Raw genomic sequence first — 15,109 nt, 5'->3', positions numbered from 1 at the left:
GGTGAAACCATTAGTTCTGGAGATTACCTTTCTTAAAGTTCTTTAAAATTGCAAATTCAGTTTCCTTAATAACTATGCAACTACTTAAATTATTTCATTTTGGGTTAACAGTGGCTGTTTATGTTTTTTGAGGAATTAGTCCATTTTCACCTTAATTGTTAAATTTATATGTGCAGAGTTGTTTGTTGTTATTCCCTTATTTTACTTTTTAAATCTGCAGGGTCTATACTGATATCCCGGTTTCATTCCTGACATTGATAACTTATTACTTCTGTTTTTCCTTTGTTCATCTTGCAAGATGTTTTGCAAATTGTGTCCATTTTATTGACATTTTCAAATAATGAGTCTTTGTTTTGTTGATTTTCTATATAGGTATGCCTTTTCAATTTCATTGATTTCTGCTCCTCTTTTTATTACTTCTTTCCTTCTGCTTGCTTTGACTTTATTTTTCTCTTCTAGCTAGCCGTAGGTTCTTGAAGTAAGAGCTTACATTTTTGATTTGAGACTTTTTCTCTCTTCTAATATATGCATTTAGAGCTACAGATTTCCCTCTTACCACTGTTTTAGTTGTGTCCTATGAGTTATAAGTTGTATTCTCATTTTCATTCAGTCTAATGTATTTTTAAAATTTCTTTGAGGTTTTTTCTTTGACCCACTGGTTACTTAGGAGTATGTTGTTTGCTTTCAAAGTGTTTGGATATTTTTTTTCTAACTTTTTATTGTTGATTTCTAGTTTAACTTCATTTTAGTCAGAGAACGCACTTGATATGTTTTGATTCTTTGAAATTTGTTGAGTTTCTTTATGGTTTTTCTTGATATATTTTCCTTAGGGCCTTCAAAAGAATGTGTATTCTGCTGTTGTTGGATGGAGTGCTCTGTAAATGTTGTTTAGCTCCTACTTGTTGATGGTGCTGTTGAGTTCTTATATCCTTGCCAATTTTCTGTCTAGGTGTTACATCAACTGCTCAGAGAAGGGTGTTACAGTCTCCAACCATAACTGTGGATTTGTCTATTTCTCCTTTCAGTTTTTTCAGTTTTTGTTTCACTTATTTTTCAACACATTGTCTGATGCATACACATTTGTTTGGTGCATACACATTTAGAATTGTTACATCTTCTTGACAGATTAAGGGGTTATTTTTGCATTATATAAGCTCCCTCTTTGTGTTTGGTAATTTTCTTTACTTTGCATCTATTTTATCTGCTATTAATATAGCTACCTACTCTTGCTTTCTTTTGGTTAATGTTTACATGAAAATTTTCCCATTATTTTACTTTCCACCCGTCCTTATTATTATATTTGAAATGGGTTTCATATGGACAACATATAGTTGAATGTTTTTTAATCCATTCTGTCAATCTCTGTCTTGTAATTGGTATATTAAGGCCATTTGCTTAATGTAATTATTGGTATGTTGTGGCTTAAGTCTGCTGTTTTATTAGTTGTTTTATCTCTGTGTTTCATTTCTCTGTTTTCTTTTTTCTGTGAATTGCTTAAACATTCGTTAGAATTCCATTTTGATTTTTTATATAGTGGTATGTCTTTTTGTACAGATTTTCAACATTTTTGCTCTAGGCATTACATTATATATATGTATACATATGATTTATATAAACAGTCTATACAGTCTACTGGTATCATTTTACTAATATGAGCGTAATGTAGAAAACGTACCTCCTTTACATTTCACTATCAAACATAATTTTGGTGATGCTTTCGCCATCAAACATAATTTAGAAAACGCAAGAGGAGAAGGGAAGTCTATTGTATTTACTGATATTTTAGTTACCATGTGTTTTTTCTGATGGTCCAAGATACTTTGCCATTTCCTTTCTGTTTAAAGAACTTCCTGTGGCCATTCAATAACCTTTTTTCTTATCAAATGATGTGAACTAGAAACTTTGAAAATATTATATACTTTATTGCAATGCAAATGGAAGTCTTGCTTCTTCCTTCTGACTTTAATGGAATGCTTGTAATGGCTTTTTTCCATTTAGCATGATGTTGAGTTTTAGATTGAGGAATGCTTATATATTTTTATCCACAAAATACCTTCTCATTTCTTAATTCTCCATTTATCTCTCAGGAAAGTAATGTGATTTCTAGGGCAGTTATATATATTTCTTTTTAAGATTATTTCTAGATATTTCATGTTTTTATTGCATTTATTAATGAGATATACTCCCCAAATATATATCCCTTTTAATTTCCTTTAAATATATTATTTTGAATAGAAAATCACTAGAAATATTGGGAAAAAAGAAAGATATGGAGAAAAAACTGAAAGTTATTTTTAATATTCTAAACTAGAGATACTATGTGTTAATATTTTATGTGTTAATATTTTATGTCTGTCATTCCAGTCTGTCTGGAATATTTTTATGTGTTTTGTGGGAAGTATTATATATGTTAATTTTATGTTGATCATTTTTAAATATCTATATTTGTATTTTACAAAAATGGTACCACATTAGTATATGATATACTCTTTTCATTTAGCAATATATTATAAACACTTTTCTATTTCATTCAATAGCATAATTTTAATAACTTCATCTATGACCGATGCTTTCCAGAAATTTGTCTCTAGTACAGAAATTCACCTTGTCTGTGGTTTTGCTTTCTGTGGTTTCAGTTATCCATGATTAACCGTGGCCCAAAAATATTAAATAGAAAATTCCAGAAATAATTTATAAATTTTAAATTGCACACTGTTCTGAGAAGTGTGATGAAATCTTACCTGGTCCCTTTGCTCAGCTTATTTGCTGCTGTATATGCTGCCTGCCCTTTAGTCACTTAGCCAGCCATCTGTGTTATGAGTTTAAAAGATCTCAAGAAGAAAAGTAGGTACAGTACAATAAGATATTTTGAGAGAGAGAGAGAGAGAAAGAGAGACAGACAGCACATTTACATTAACTTTTATTACAGTACGTTGTTATAATTCTATTTTATTATTAGTTTATTGTTAATTTCTTACTATGCCTAATGTATAAACTTTATCATAGGTATAAATGTATAGGGTAAAACTGCTGTATATATTCTGTTGCATATGCAAGAAGCTATTATAGTTGCAGAACAGTTTTCTGGGAGGTCAGACCAGCTGAATTGTTCCCTTTTTTTCACTTGTAGTTCTCAAGAATAGCTGCAGAATGTGCTAGGAATGCAACATCCTGAGATAAGAGGGAACTAGCCAGAACAACCTCGGTTCTGTTCTGGTTCCCCATAGAAACAGGATGTCTTTCAACACGTAGGCCCAGCATGTGATATGACCCCATGGTATAAAACCAGAGGAGGGGGTGCTACTTTCTGGGGTCCCTCAGCTGCTGTGCTAGTTGAGTACGCGTAAATAAGATTCCATTTGCCCTGGGCAACTTTCCTGAGCCTTGAGAGATCAGCTTACAATGAATCTTCAGCTTATGTTGCCCTTGTTGCCCATCTGTAAGTAATAAACCCAATTCATGTAATGGGTGTGTGCCTGTGTTCTGTCGAATTGGACTGAGGCATATTGGTAAGCAGTGCACAGTGCACCTACTTAACATTCAGGGGCATTAATTTTATATGCACTTTACTAAACTTTTATGAATTCAAAGACTTATCAGTTTATTCATAAAATGTCTAAGTAGGCAACCATATGGAAGAAGAATAATGATAATTTTGTCTCTTCCTTTTCATGGATTATTTTTTAGTTCTGTTTCATGTCATGATCTCAGCTAAAATGTTTAGACAATGTTAAATAATGGTGAATGTGTTTTGTTTCCCTTATCTCCGTTTTTTAAATGGGGATGCCTCTATTCTTTCCTTGTTAAGTAGTATTCTGGCTGATGTTTGATTTGTGATAGTAATCATTATTATTGATATTGAGATAAGCATCCTTCACTTTTGATTAAGGTGATCATATGTATGATATTAATTATATTTAACTATTTATTAGTTACTAACAGATGTCCTAATATCCATCCAAGCATCCAGATAAAATTTCCACTTTTTTAAGTAATACTACTTTTTTCAGGTTTTGGTAAAGGCTTACACTTGATTCCTGGTATTTTTAGCTCTTTAAATAACCTAAATCAAATGAATGTAGCATTATAATTAGCTTTTCCTAAGAATTTTGAGAAACTCATTGGTTAAAAAAAAATATTGATCCCTGAAGACTTTTTGGAGGTAATTTTTAAATATTTATATCTATTTCATATTTATAATTATTCCATAATTGCTCTCTTCAGATAGGCTACTTCTTAAGCAATTTAAATTATAAGCAATTCAAATTATAGTCTTAGAAATTTTTCTACATTAATAAAATTTTCAGATTCATTACCAAATAATTTTGTATGATACAGCAGGAACAGGCAAGATCCTTGCTTTCATGAAAAGTACGCTCTAGTGGAGAAAGAGAAAAAAAAGCAACAAGAAACAAACAAAGATTGTTTCATACAATAATAAACACTGTTTTGCTCACCAAATGTTTCTAGTTTTCCTTCTGGCCATGGGAAGGCTGTACTGTCCTGCCCCCTTGGAGTTAGGTGTGGTCACATGACTTGTTTTCCCAGTGAAATGTGAGCAGAAGTCACGTGTCACTTTAGGATGTACAATTTGCCATACTGGATATTTTCCATTGCCATGGCAATCCTCACTTCTGCCACATTTTATTGACCAAAGCGTGTCAGAAAGCCAATCTAGAATCAAGGAGTGGAGAAATAGATTCTACTTCTTGTTGAGAGGACGTGCAAAGTTACATTGCAAAAGATGTAGGGAAGGGTGAAGGATTGTGACTGTTTTGCAATCAATGTGTCTACCACAATTATTTTCTCCTTTCATTTTTCTTTCCTTTTTAAAATTTATTTAATTTTTAAGCCTTTTTAAAATTTATTTAATTTTTAAGCCTTTAAAAATTTTCAGTTGCATGCTGATTTCATTTATATTTTAAAAACTTATACATTTAGGTCTATCAATGTACATTTTAGTACGGCTTTTGGGGTATCCTACCAGTTCTAACGTGGTAGTGTTGCCCTGTAAATGGACTAAAATTGTAATTTTACTTCTTTCTTTGATCTAATAGCCATTAGGGTTATGTTTTGAAACATTCAGATCATCACAATTTTCTCTTTACCTTTGACTACATTATATTACATTTTGACTGAAGGATTGTTCCATAAAATTCTGTCATTTTGGAATGCATCAAGGTCTATCATGTGATCAATTTTTGTAAATATTCCATGGATTCCTGAAAGAAGTTGTTGGCATTTTTTTAAAATAGGGTGTAAAGTCTGAAATGTATCTATTTCAAGTTCAACAATTCTATGGATTCCTGAAAGAAGTTGTCAGCATTTTTTAAAAATAGGATGTAAAGTCTGAGATATATCTATTTCAAGTTCAACACGTTAATTATAATATATGCGTTGTTTAAATCTATACACACATATAGGCCAGATGTGATAATCCCAGCACTTTGGGTGGCCGAGGTGGGCAAATCACCTGAGCTCAGGAGTTCGAGACCAGCCTGGCCAACATGGTGAAACCTTGTCTTTACTAAAAATTCACAAATTAGCCAGGCATGGTGGCGTGTGCCTGTAATCCCAGCTACTCAGGAGGCTGAGGCAGAAGAATTCACTTGAACCTGGGAGGCGGATGTTGCAATGAGCCAAGATAGAGCCACTGTACTCTAGCCTGGGCAACAGAGCAAGACTCCCTCTCAAATAAATAAATAAATAAATAAATAAATAAATAAATAAATAAAATAAATAGATACACACATATAATTTATTACATAGTAGTGTGTTTTCTTGTTACAAGTGAATTTCTGTCTATAGTCTTTTTTTTGTTTTAAATATTTCAATGCTATATCATTAACCCATGAAAGATAATTATTGTTAGCTCATCATTGTGGATTATGTATAATTTAATTTCTGGTCCTTATCAGGTATTCATCTCTTTCAGATCTGCTAGACCAGGTGGATATCTATCAAGTTCTCTTTCTCTCCTACAGAGTTAACTAGGTGAGTCTTCCACTTCTTAGGGAAGCTAAAGTAATAAAAAATAGAAACAAGTGAATCATTTGTAATAATAAATATAAATGGATGGAAGTCACCTATTACAAGGGAAGGATAGGATTAAAACATCAAATCCAATTGTAAACAACTTACAAAAAACCTAATGAAATGAAGTACTATTAGTTAAAACTGGAAACAATTCAAATGGCTACCCACTGTAAAATGCTTAAGTAAGTTTCGATATATTATACAATAGAATATGGCAATGAAACCAACTAAAATAGACCCATACACAACAAATGGGCTGAATCTTAACCATCATGTTGAATGAAAGAAGCCAGAAAAAAGTTTATTGCTCTTTTATTTACACAAACTTCAAAAATCTTGCTCTTAGGGAGGTATTTCTAGGTATTAAAAGTCTAAAATAAAACCAAGAAGCATTTACTCTAAGATGTGAGTAAAAAGGAGCATCTAAGATGCTGGTAAGATACTATTTCTTGATTTGTTTGGTAGTTCTATGGGTATTTGCTTTATAAACATTCATCGTACTGTGCATAAAAACATTTTGTATGTGTAATATATTTCAAAGTTTTTTAAAAAGACAAATTAAGAAAAATAGCATAGGTAGGTGAAAGGATGAGGATATATAAAGTAAATAAAATATTTATATTTTATAAAGTAAATAAAAATTTTATATTTATACTACATATATAAAGTAAATTTATTTATGTATTTATTTTTTGAGATGGAGTCTCGCTCAGTTGCCCAGGCTGGAGTGCAGTGGCGCGATCTTAGCTCACTGCAAGCTCCACCTCCCGGGTTCACCCCATTCTTCTGCCTCAACCTCCCGAGTAGCTGGGACTACAGGTGCCCGCCACCACACCTGGCTAATTTTTTGTATTTTTAGTAGAGATGGGGTTTCACCGTGTTAGCCAGGATGGTCTCGATCTCCTGACCTTGTGATCCACCTGCCTCGGCCTCCCAAAGTGCTGGGATTACAGGAGTGAGCCACCGTGCCCGGCCAATGTATTTATTTTAAATACAAAACAAACAACAACAATAAAACAATTCAGAGGCAGAAATCATTTTCCTAACTTTAATAGAAATAAAAAATCTTTATACCTATTGAGCCTCAGTTATGTAAGATGAGTAAGTTCTAGAGATCTGTTGTACAACCTAGTATCTATAGTTAACAATATGGTATTGTGCACTTTAAAATATGTTTAAATAAATATGTTTAGGCCTCGTGTTAAGTGTTCTTCACACAAAAGCAAAACAAAACAAAATGTAAAAGAACATAAGAAAATTTTCGGAGGTGATAAACATATTTAGGGTCTTGATTGTGGTGATGGTATCATGGGTGTATATACATGTCAAAACTCATCAAATGTGTACATTTTTGTGCGTCAATTTATATATTTTTAATCTATCAATTATACCTCAGTAAAGCTTAAACAGAAAAAATCAAATAAAATACCAAATAGCATAGAAAAAGTCATTTTATTTTATCATACTTCCTTATCTTTGTGCTTCAAGGGTAAGTATTTTTCTTTGAAAAAGATTTTTTCCAGATCCTTTGTTATTCTTTAAATTTTAAAATTTTAATAACTTATGCCTTGAGGAGATCTCTGTTCATTATCTTTATGAGAGTATGATGATAAGCCCTAAAAAGCTAAAGCTTTGTTTTAGCTCTGGAAAACTGACTTTAATTACATCTTGAATAATGATTGCATTCCATTTCATTTGATTTGATTCAGTTATCTTTGGGGGAACACCCACTTACCATTTCACTTATCCTATAGTATCTATCTATCTCCATTTTTTTCCCTGATTATTTTCATCTCTTTATTCATTTCTTATGCGATCCTGGATTGTTCCTCCAGTTTGTCTTCTGCATTACCAAGCTGTAAAATTGTCTTTTAAAGCATAAATTTATTTTACCCCTTCTACTTGGGTGTTAGTTTCATTGTACTTTCTTCTTGGCTGATCTTCTTACCAAGGCCCTTACTTGTTCAATGGAGGCAAGTACTTATAGGAACAAAAGTAAAAATGTTGCAATTTTTCTTCTGTTTTAGAAAAAGCCTTTTCTACTAAAGTATTTGGTCATTAAAAATGTGTTTCATTGTACTGTAGAATTTCTTCATAGATATCACATTGATTTTGTTCTCTTATTGATCCTTGAAAGAGGAGAATTCTATGTAGAGCTAGTAGTGTTAAAGAACAGTATGCTGCCTATTTCTCCTATCACCATTCAGGGTGCTGTCCAGGGGCCAGCTGCAGTCCCAAATGCTAGCTGCAGCTCCTGCTTGGGTGTAAAGTCCGAATCTACCACATATAGAAAAGGCAATACTAGCTTTCTTTCCAAATGCAAAGGCAAACAAACTCACATTGAAATTGTTCTTGCTCTATTCAATAGGTAATTATTTGGAAGAATAAGAGCAAATGGGGCAGGTTTTTGGTTTGTTGTACATTTTGCAGGTTGCTTTTAGTTTCACGCATTTTCTTTTAGATGGTAAAACAAATACATGTTCATTGAACTCAGCATAAATCTTACATGTGTCTAAAGCTGCATTTGCAAAAAGGCACAGTGAAGTTTTAGAGCGGTTTTTTGAGGGGGTCTTTAACCTTTTTTCCTTTGGCTGATTTCTTGGTTAGTGCAGTGATGCGTGGCTGAAGTAAATTTTTATTCTTGCCTTTGAAGTCTGCTTCTCAAATACTTGTGACAGCTTCTTATCTGAGGTGGATTTTCAATTCAGTTTCATGCTTCAAAGCCTGTTTGCTCTGGGCTGCCCAGTTCATCAGGGTCACCTCCTTTCCCACCCATCTCCAAGCTGGAACCTGTCCACGGGGCTGTCCTGTCGCTCAGGAAGAGGCCTCAATTCAATCATTAATGCACTTTCTCTTTCTCCCTCCCCTTACTTCTCAGTCTTTTTCTTCTGTTTTTCTTCCAGGCAATTTTCTCTGAAAAAATTGATGAATGGATTGAGACTCTTGTGGATTGAATTGTGTACCCCCCACATTTGTAGGTTGAAGCCCAACCCCAGTGTTATTGTGTTTAGAGATCAGGCTTTTAGAAGGTAATTAAGATTAAAGGCGGTCGTAAGGGTGGGGTCTTAACCCAATAAGACTGGTATCTTTATAAGATACCACCACCAGGGATGCATGCACAGAGGAAGGGCTATGGAAGAACGCAGCAAGAAGGCAGTCATCTGCAACCCAACGGGAGAGGCCTCAAGAGAAACCAGGCCTGCTGACACTTTGGTCTTTGTCTTCCAGCCTCTGGAAGTGTCAGAAATAAATGCTTGTTTAAGCCATCCAGTCTGTGGTGTTTTGTTATGGCAGCCCTAGGTGACTAATATAGACTCTGTCTACCCATCATCTGCTAATCTTTAGAGACTTCTTCTGGGGATCTTGCATATGTCCAGTTTTTTTGTTTTTATTTTTTTCGAGACAGAGTCTTGCTCTGTTGCCCAGGCTGGAGTGCAGTGGCGCTATCTCAGCTCACTGAAACCTCTGCCTCCCAGGTTCAAGTGATTCTCCTGCCTCAGCCTCCAGAGTGGCTGGGACTATAGGCACCTGCCACCACGCCTGGAGAATTTTGATATTTTTAGTAGAGACAGGGTTTCACTACATTGGCCAGGCTGGCCTTGAACTCCTAACCTCAGGTGATCTGCCCACCTCGGCCTCCCAAAATATTGGGGTTACAGGCATAAGCCATTGCACCCAGCCCCAGTTTTTATTACTAATATCAAGTACTGCTGAAATTTTCTCTCTTTTTGAATGTAAATCACAGGTATTTTAAAGGGACATTTGGGAAAGAAGAATTCGTTTGGTCTTCTATGAATCTCCTCTGAAACATTTCTTTTAGTTTCTGTCATGTCACTTAGCAGTTATGTTCTATTTTGTTCCATCCATTAATAGCAATAGCTTTAATATCATCTGCCCAATTAACCTGTAGCTTTCAAGCAGCAGGTTATTGTGTTCTATAATTCCTGTCTAGCACAATGTTTATGCTTAAAAGTGCTGGAGGGCTGGTCGTGTGAACATTGATCCTACGAATTGAGTCATTCTTGTTATACCTAACTAAAACAGAGTCGAGAAGCTGGGGGAGAAGTAGTCAGAACACATAACATTGCTCCAAGAATGTAATTCTCTGCAAACCTGCTTACTGAAATTGCCTGCTGTAATCTTCAACCAGTTTTGTCTAATGGTTTCTGAGACAACCTGCTAGGGCTCTAAGATTAATTTTACTCACCGATGTCACTCGCCAATTGAAGCTTGCCAGCCCCCCAGAGCCTTACTAGTGCCAGTGAACTTTTCAAAGAACAATACTTAACATTTCTTTTCTTTATTTTATTTATGTATTTATTTTTGATACGGAGCCTTGCTCTGTCGCCCAGTCTGGAGTGCAGTGGCGTGATCTCGGCTCACTGCAAGCTCCGCCTCCCGGGTTCACGCCATTCTCCTGCCTCAGCCTCCCGAGTGGCTGGGACTACAGGCGCCCGCCACCACACATGGCTATTTTTTTTTTTTTGTATTTTTAGTAGAGACGGGGTTTCACCGTATTAGCCAGGATGGTCTTGATCTTCTGACCTCGTGATCTGCCCTCCTTGGTCTCCCAAAGTGCTGGGATTACAGGCGTGAGCCAAAGCCTCCGGCCTCTTTTCTTCATTTTTTAAAATGAAACCTCCAATCTTCTCTTTGTTCTTTGGCCATACCAAAGACTGCCCAGTCTCCGTGTATGGTCCGAACTGCAGTTCTTTCTTCCCAAATAAAATCTTACATTTCAGAGATTCGTCTCTCCATTTTTTATTTTGACTTCGACAGTTCATTGGTTTAAATCCTCAAATTGGACTCAGGGGCACAGTGATCTTGATCCTTTCTGTTTCCTACCTAGGTTTAAACGTGAATTCAGATTCCACAAGGTGTGAGGGAAGAGGGGCTGGGGCCTTCTCCCAACAAACATGAGTATTTAGGAGTCCCCAGTTCCGGTTTCCACATGACATGATATGCTGGTCTGTTGTTTTCCTCAGGGACCTAGAGGCAGATGTAGACAAATAGCAGGTGAGGAGGAAGGGTGGTGCTGAGCTGTAAACAGCAGCTGCGGGCTGTAAACAATGAAGCTATATTAAGAAAGTCCTGCATCTGCAGCATTCGGTTCAATCTTGCCACCCACTGGGCATACTCCTGAATTGACTTTCCATTGTCAGCTGATCAGTGACAGATGTGAAATGACTCGTTACACACACAGGTCACATTGGGAGGATTCTTAGACGTCATATTCTTTGGTGCTTCACAAAGTCTTATTGTGGCACATGAAATGATTTCAGATGGTGCACAAGATGATTTTACATGGACACATATTAATGTTGAACACACATTAACACTGAATTGCATTTCCAATATTCTTTCCATCTTTTTAGTTTTGGGATGGAGAAAGTATCTGTTTAGTGCTGGTAGGCCTTTTGACACTTCTGTTTATATTCACTAAACGAAATAATGTATACAGTGGTCCATATCCAAGACAAAGTGCCTTGAATTGGCTTAGGTCAGCAAACGACATAAGAAACAGGAAATGCTAGGCCCCTGCTTGGATAGCCGATGCCTGCTTGTTGGCCTCTCCCTTCTCCCTCTTGCCCCCCACTCTTAGTTGCCCTCACCAGAACCAAAAGTTTAGTCTAATATAAAAGCGTACTAGCCTGCAAAGTAGCTCATTCCGTCTGTTGTTAATCAGCCTGTCCAGCTACTTAGGTCATAAGTCAAATACTTTAAGAGCTTCTGAGGTAACTAGGATTGCAATGCATTGTGGGCTGCAACAAAATGCAGCAAGACAACCCTAAAAAAAAAACCACCTACCAACCCTACCCAAAAATCAATAGGCAACATCTGGGAAGATTGTGACCCCATAGTACTCAGCCTATGAGGAACAGTGGGATGGACCTGCGCACTAGGGGATAAATTGCTTGTTGAAACTGTGCTGGGTGTGCCTGCCTATCAGACACCCGATCTTGCAAGACTGTCATTAAAAGTCTCACTTTCACTGTTCTTTCTGAGTTCATTGTTTGGGTTTGGACAGGTGAGTTTGTTTCTCACATTCACTATCTTCCCTCTCTTTATTAGAGAGCATTCTCTCTCCTACATTGTATTTCTACTACTACCATTTGATATCATATAAAAGTCCTTCTTTATATAAATTAATTTAACTGAACAAAGTGAGTCTCTTTAAAGACAAATATTAAACACATAACGCTGCGGGTGATATCTGGATAAGGGAATGGTTGTGAAGGTGGTACACAGGGTAACATAGAGATGCTGGCATAGTTTATTATCGACCTCTATCCCCTCCCCTTTCCTTCTACACACAAAGAAACTGAGGCCTCTTTTGGAATGTTTTGCTGAGAGTCTGAGTTGGGAAAGTTGGGATAGACAGTGAACTAGTGGCATCTGTTATGACCAAGATGCCCAAGAGGAAGAGGGGCTGCCCCAGAAGTAACCAGAGGTTGGCACCTCTATGGATCCGGATCATGCCTGCTGTACAGAAAAGGTCTCTGACCAGCCACTCCTTTGCTTGTTCCCAGAAGACAGGGAGAAGAACAGTGAGAGGAGAATTGGGAGTGTGGCCTCTGTGGCATTGAATGGTACAGAAAACAGGGGACTTTCAGTCATATGAACTAGCAGTGCCACATGAAGGCAATGAAGCTTGGTGTCAATGGTTGTTGAGCTTGGGGCCATAAACCATGTTTTGAATTTTTTCCTTTTAATCAATCACATAATTATTGCTCTATATGTTATATACCTCCAGTGTAAAAAAAAAAATAGAAAAAAACCTTATACATAAAATTCACATGCAAAATATTTACAGATCTCAGTTGTGCAAATAAGTCCACTTCTTTATTTTTCTAAGCCAGCTGAATCTCCATTAGGAATCCCCATCAACTCAAAGGCAGGAAAAATTAATCTAATCAATGCCTTGTTTTCTCTGTCACTTCTGATTTGAACTAGTCACTACTGGATCTTTCTTCTTCCCCCATCTTCTTCTTCCTTGGCGACTCCTACATTTCTGACATTATGGCTCAGGGATGGCAGATAGGGAACTGGCTAACATCCTCTCAGGGTCTCAGACCCTGGCTGACCCTCTCAGGGTCTTAGGTATAGCCTTGATTAGACCCCAGTCTCTGTGGACGTCACCCTGGTCATCTGACTGTACCTCTGCCTCCTCCTCCTCTTTGGAAGTGTGAGGTTGCCTCTCAACTACTTCTGTGTGCTTTTCTTTTTTTTTAATTTTTTTTATTTTTATTTTTATTTTTTTTTCTTTTATTATTATTATTATTATTATTATTATACTTTAGGTTTTATGGTACATGTGCGCAATGTGCAGGTAAGTTACATATGTATACATGTGCCATGCTGGTGCGCTGCACCCACCAACTCGTCATCTAGCATTAGGTATATCTCCCAATGCTATCCCTCCCCCCTCCCCCCACCCCACAACAGTCCCGAGTGTGATGTTCCCCTTCCTGTGTCCATGTGTTCTCATTGTTCAATTCCCACCTATGAGTGAGAATATGCGGTGTTTGGTTTTTTGTTCTTGCGATAGTTTACTGAGAATGATGATTTCCAATTTCATCCATGTCCCTACAAAGGACGTGAACTCATCATTTTTTATGGCTGCATAGTATTCCATGGTGTATATGTGCCACATTTTCTTAATCCAGTCTATCATTGTTGGACATTTGGGTTGGTTCCAAGTCTTTGCTATTGTGAATAATGCCGCAGTAAACATACGTGTGCATGTGTCTTTATAGCAGCATGATTTATAGTCCTTTGGGTATATACCCAGTATGCTTTTCACCAGTCCAGCATCAGAGAACCCACGATATGCTTGCCTCATCCCTCTGATGCCCTGTACCCCACACGGCTTTACTGCCTCTGCTGCTGCCAGGCCACATGCTGGCATGCCATAGCAGAACTGTGGGGTTTGCTCACTTTTCCAGGCTCTACCCAAGAAGTCAGACCCTCCCTGCCCTCAGATCCCAAAACTCATTGGGAGGTGGTTCTGTTGTGGCACTTAACGCTGCTCTTGACTGAGTTAGAAGTGCAGCTTGGGCACAGGGGCCCTTCTTGGAGGCTCTTACCAGCCTCTCTCTTGTTTGGCCTCTCCCTTCCACCTCTCCTTCCAACCTCCTTCTCTAGCTCAAGAAATATTGATCACATACAGGAATAAAACGACTTACCTCTTGGTGCAAATTTATTATTTGTGGAATACACTAAATTCAGAAGGCCTAGGTTAAGGCAAATCAACCTTTTTTGGGGGAACTTCTTCTTTTCTGTGTAATGAGTGTCAACAGACTAATTAGAAGATGCTATAAAGATTTGTGGACAAGTTTTTATGCGGACATAGTATTCATTTCTCTGGGATAAATGGCCAGAAGCACAATTCCTTGGTTTTATGGTGTTGCATGTTTGGTGTTTTCCAATTTAATAGACATTAAAAAAGAGTTTCAAAGATACAGAGAAATTGAGAAGATAGTACAGAGAATTCTCTCATAGCCCTACCTGGTTTCCTTTATTAACAAATCATATTCATATGGAACATTTTCCACAATTCATGAACCAGTAAACTTCCTTTAGCCATTTTTTTAGGGTAGGTACAATTGGCTGAATAATGGCCCTCAGAGATATCAGGGCTTAGTCCCTGGGACCTATAAACGTGGCAGAGACTGCAGATGTGATCAAGTGAAAAAGATTTTAAGTTAAGGAGGTTGTCCTGCATCATCCAGATGGACCCCAAATACAATCCTAAGTGTTCTTATCAGAGAAGAAGGGGGAATTATTAACATAGAAGGGCTGACAAGGAGACCACTGAGGCAGAGATTGGAATGATGTGGCCACTCTGATAGAACACAAAGAAAGCAGCTCTAGGGGCTGGAGATAAGGAACGAATTCCACCCTGGAACCTTTCAAAACTGAAATGGTACCAGAGGAATCTAAGAATTTCTCTCTAGTCTAGTTCCCCCTTCTGAAGACAGCCAGTGTTAACAGGTCCTTGTGCATCTTTCCAGAGATATCTGATGCATATATAAGCAAAATATATGTTTATATATTTTCCCTCTCTTTTCAC

The 15,109-nt window shown here is 36.9% G+C and overlaps 1 protein-coding gene across 2 annotated transcripts in view; it reads left to right on the top strand.

The window, feature by feature from the left end:
* Nucleotides 1–15,109, top strand: part of RAG1 (recombination activating 1) — a 63,867-nt gene that overhangs the window by 19,595 nt on the left and 29,163 nt on the right. The window contains exon 2 of one of the 2 annotated variants that reach the window (XM_063670983.1): nt 5,936–5,994. The exons of the other annotated variant lie outside the window; for it this stretch is intronic. The gene's annotated coding sequence lies outside the window, so the exon portion shown is untranslated. The remainder of the gene's footprint in view (nt 1–5,935; nt 5,995–15,109) is intronic. 2 annotated transcript variants of the gene reach the window in all.

The sequence above is a fragment of the Pongo pygmaeus genome, chromosome 9 (genome assembly GCF_028885625.2).
Source record: "Pongo pygmaeus isolate AG05252 chromosome 9, NHGRI_mPonPyg2-v2.0_pri, whole genome shotgun sequence".
NCBI classification, from domain to species: Eukaryota; Metazoa; Chordata; class Mammalia; order Primates; family Hominidae; genus Pongo; species Pongo pygmaeus.
This window is presented reverse-complemented; position numbering and strand designations above follow the sequence as displayed.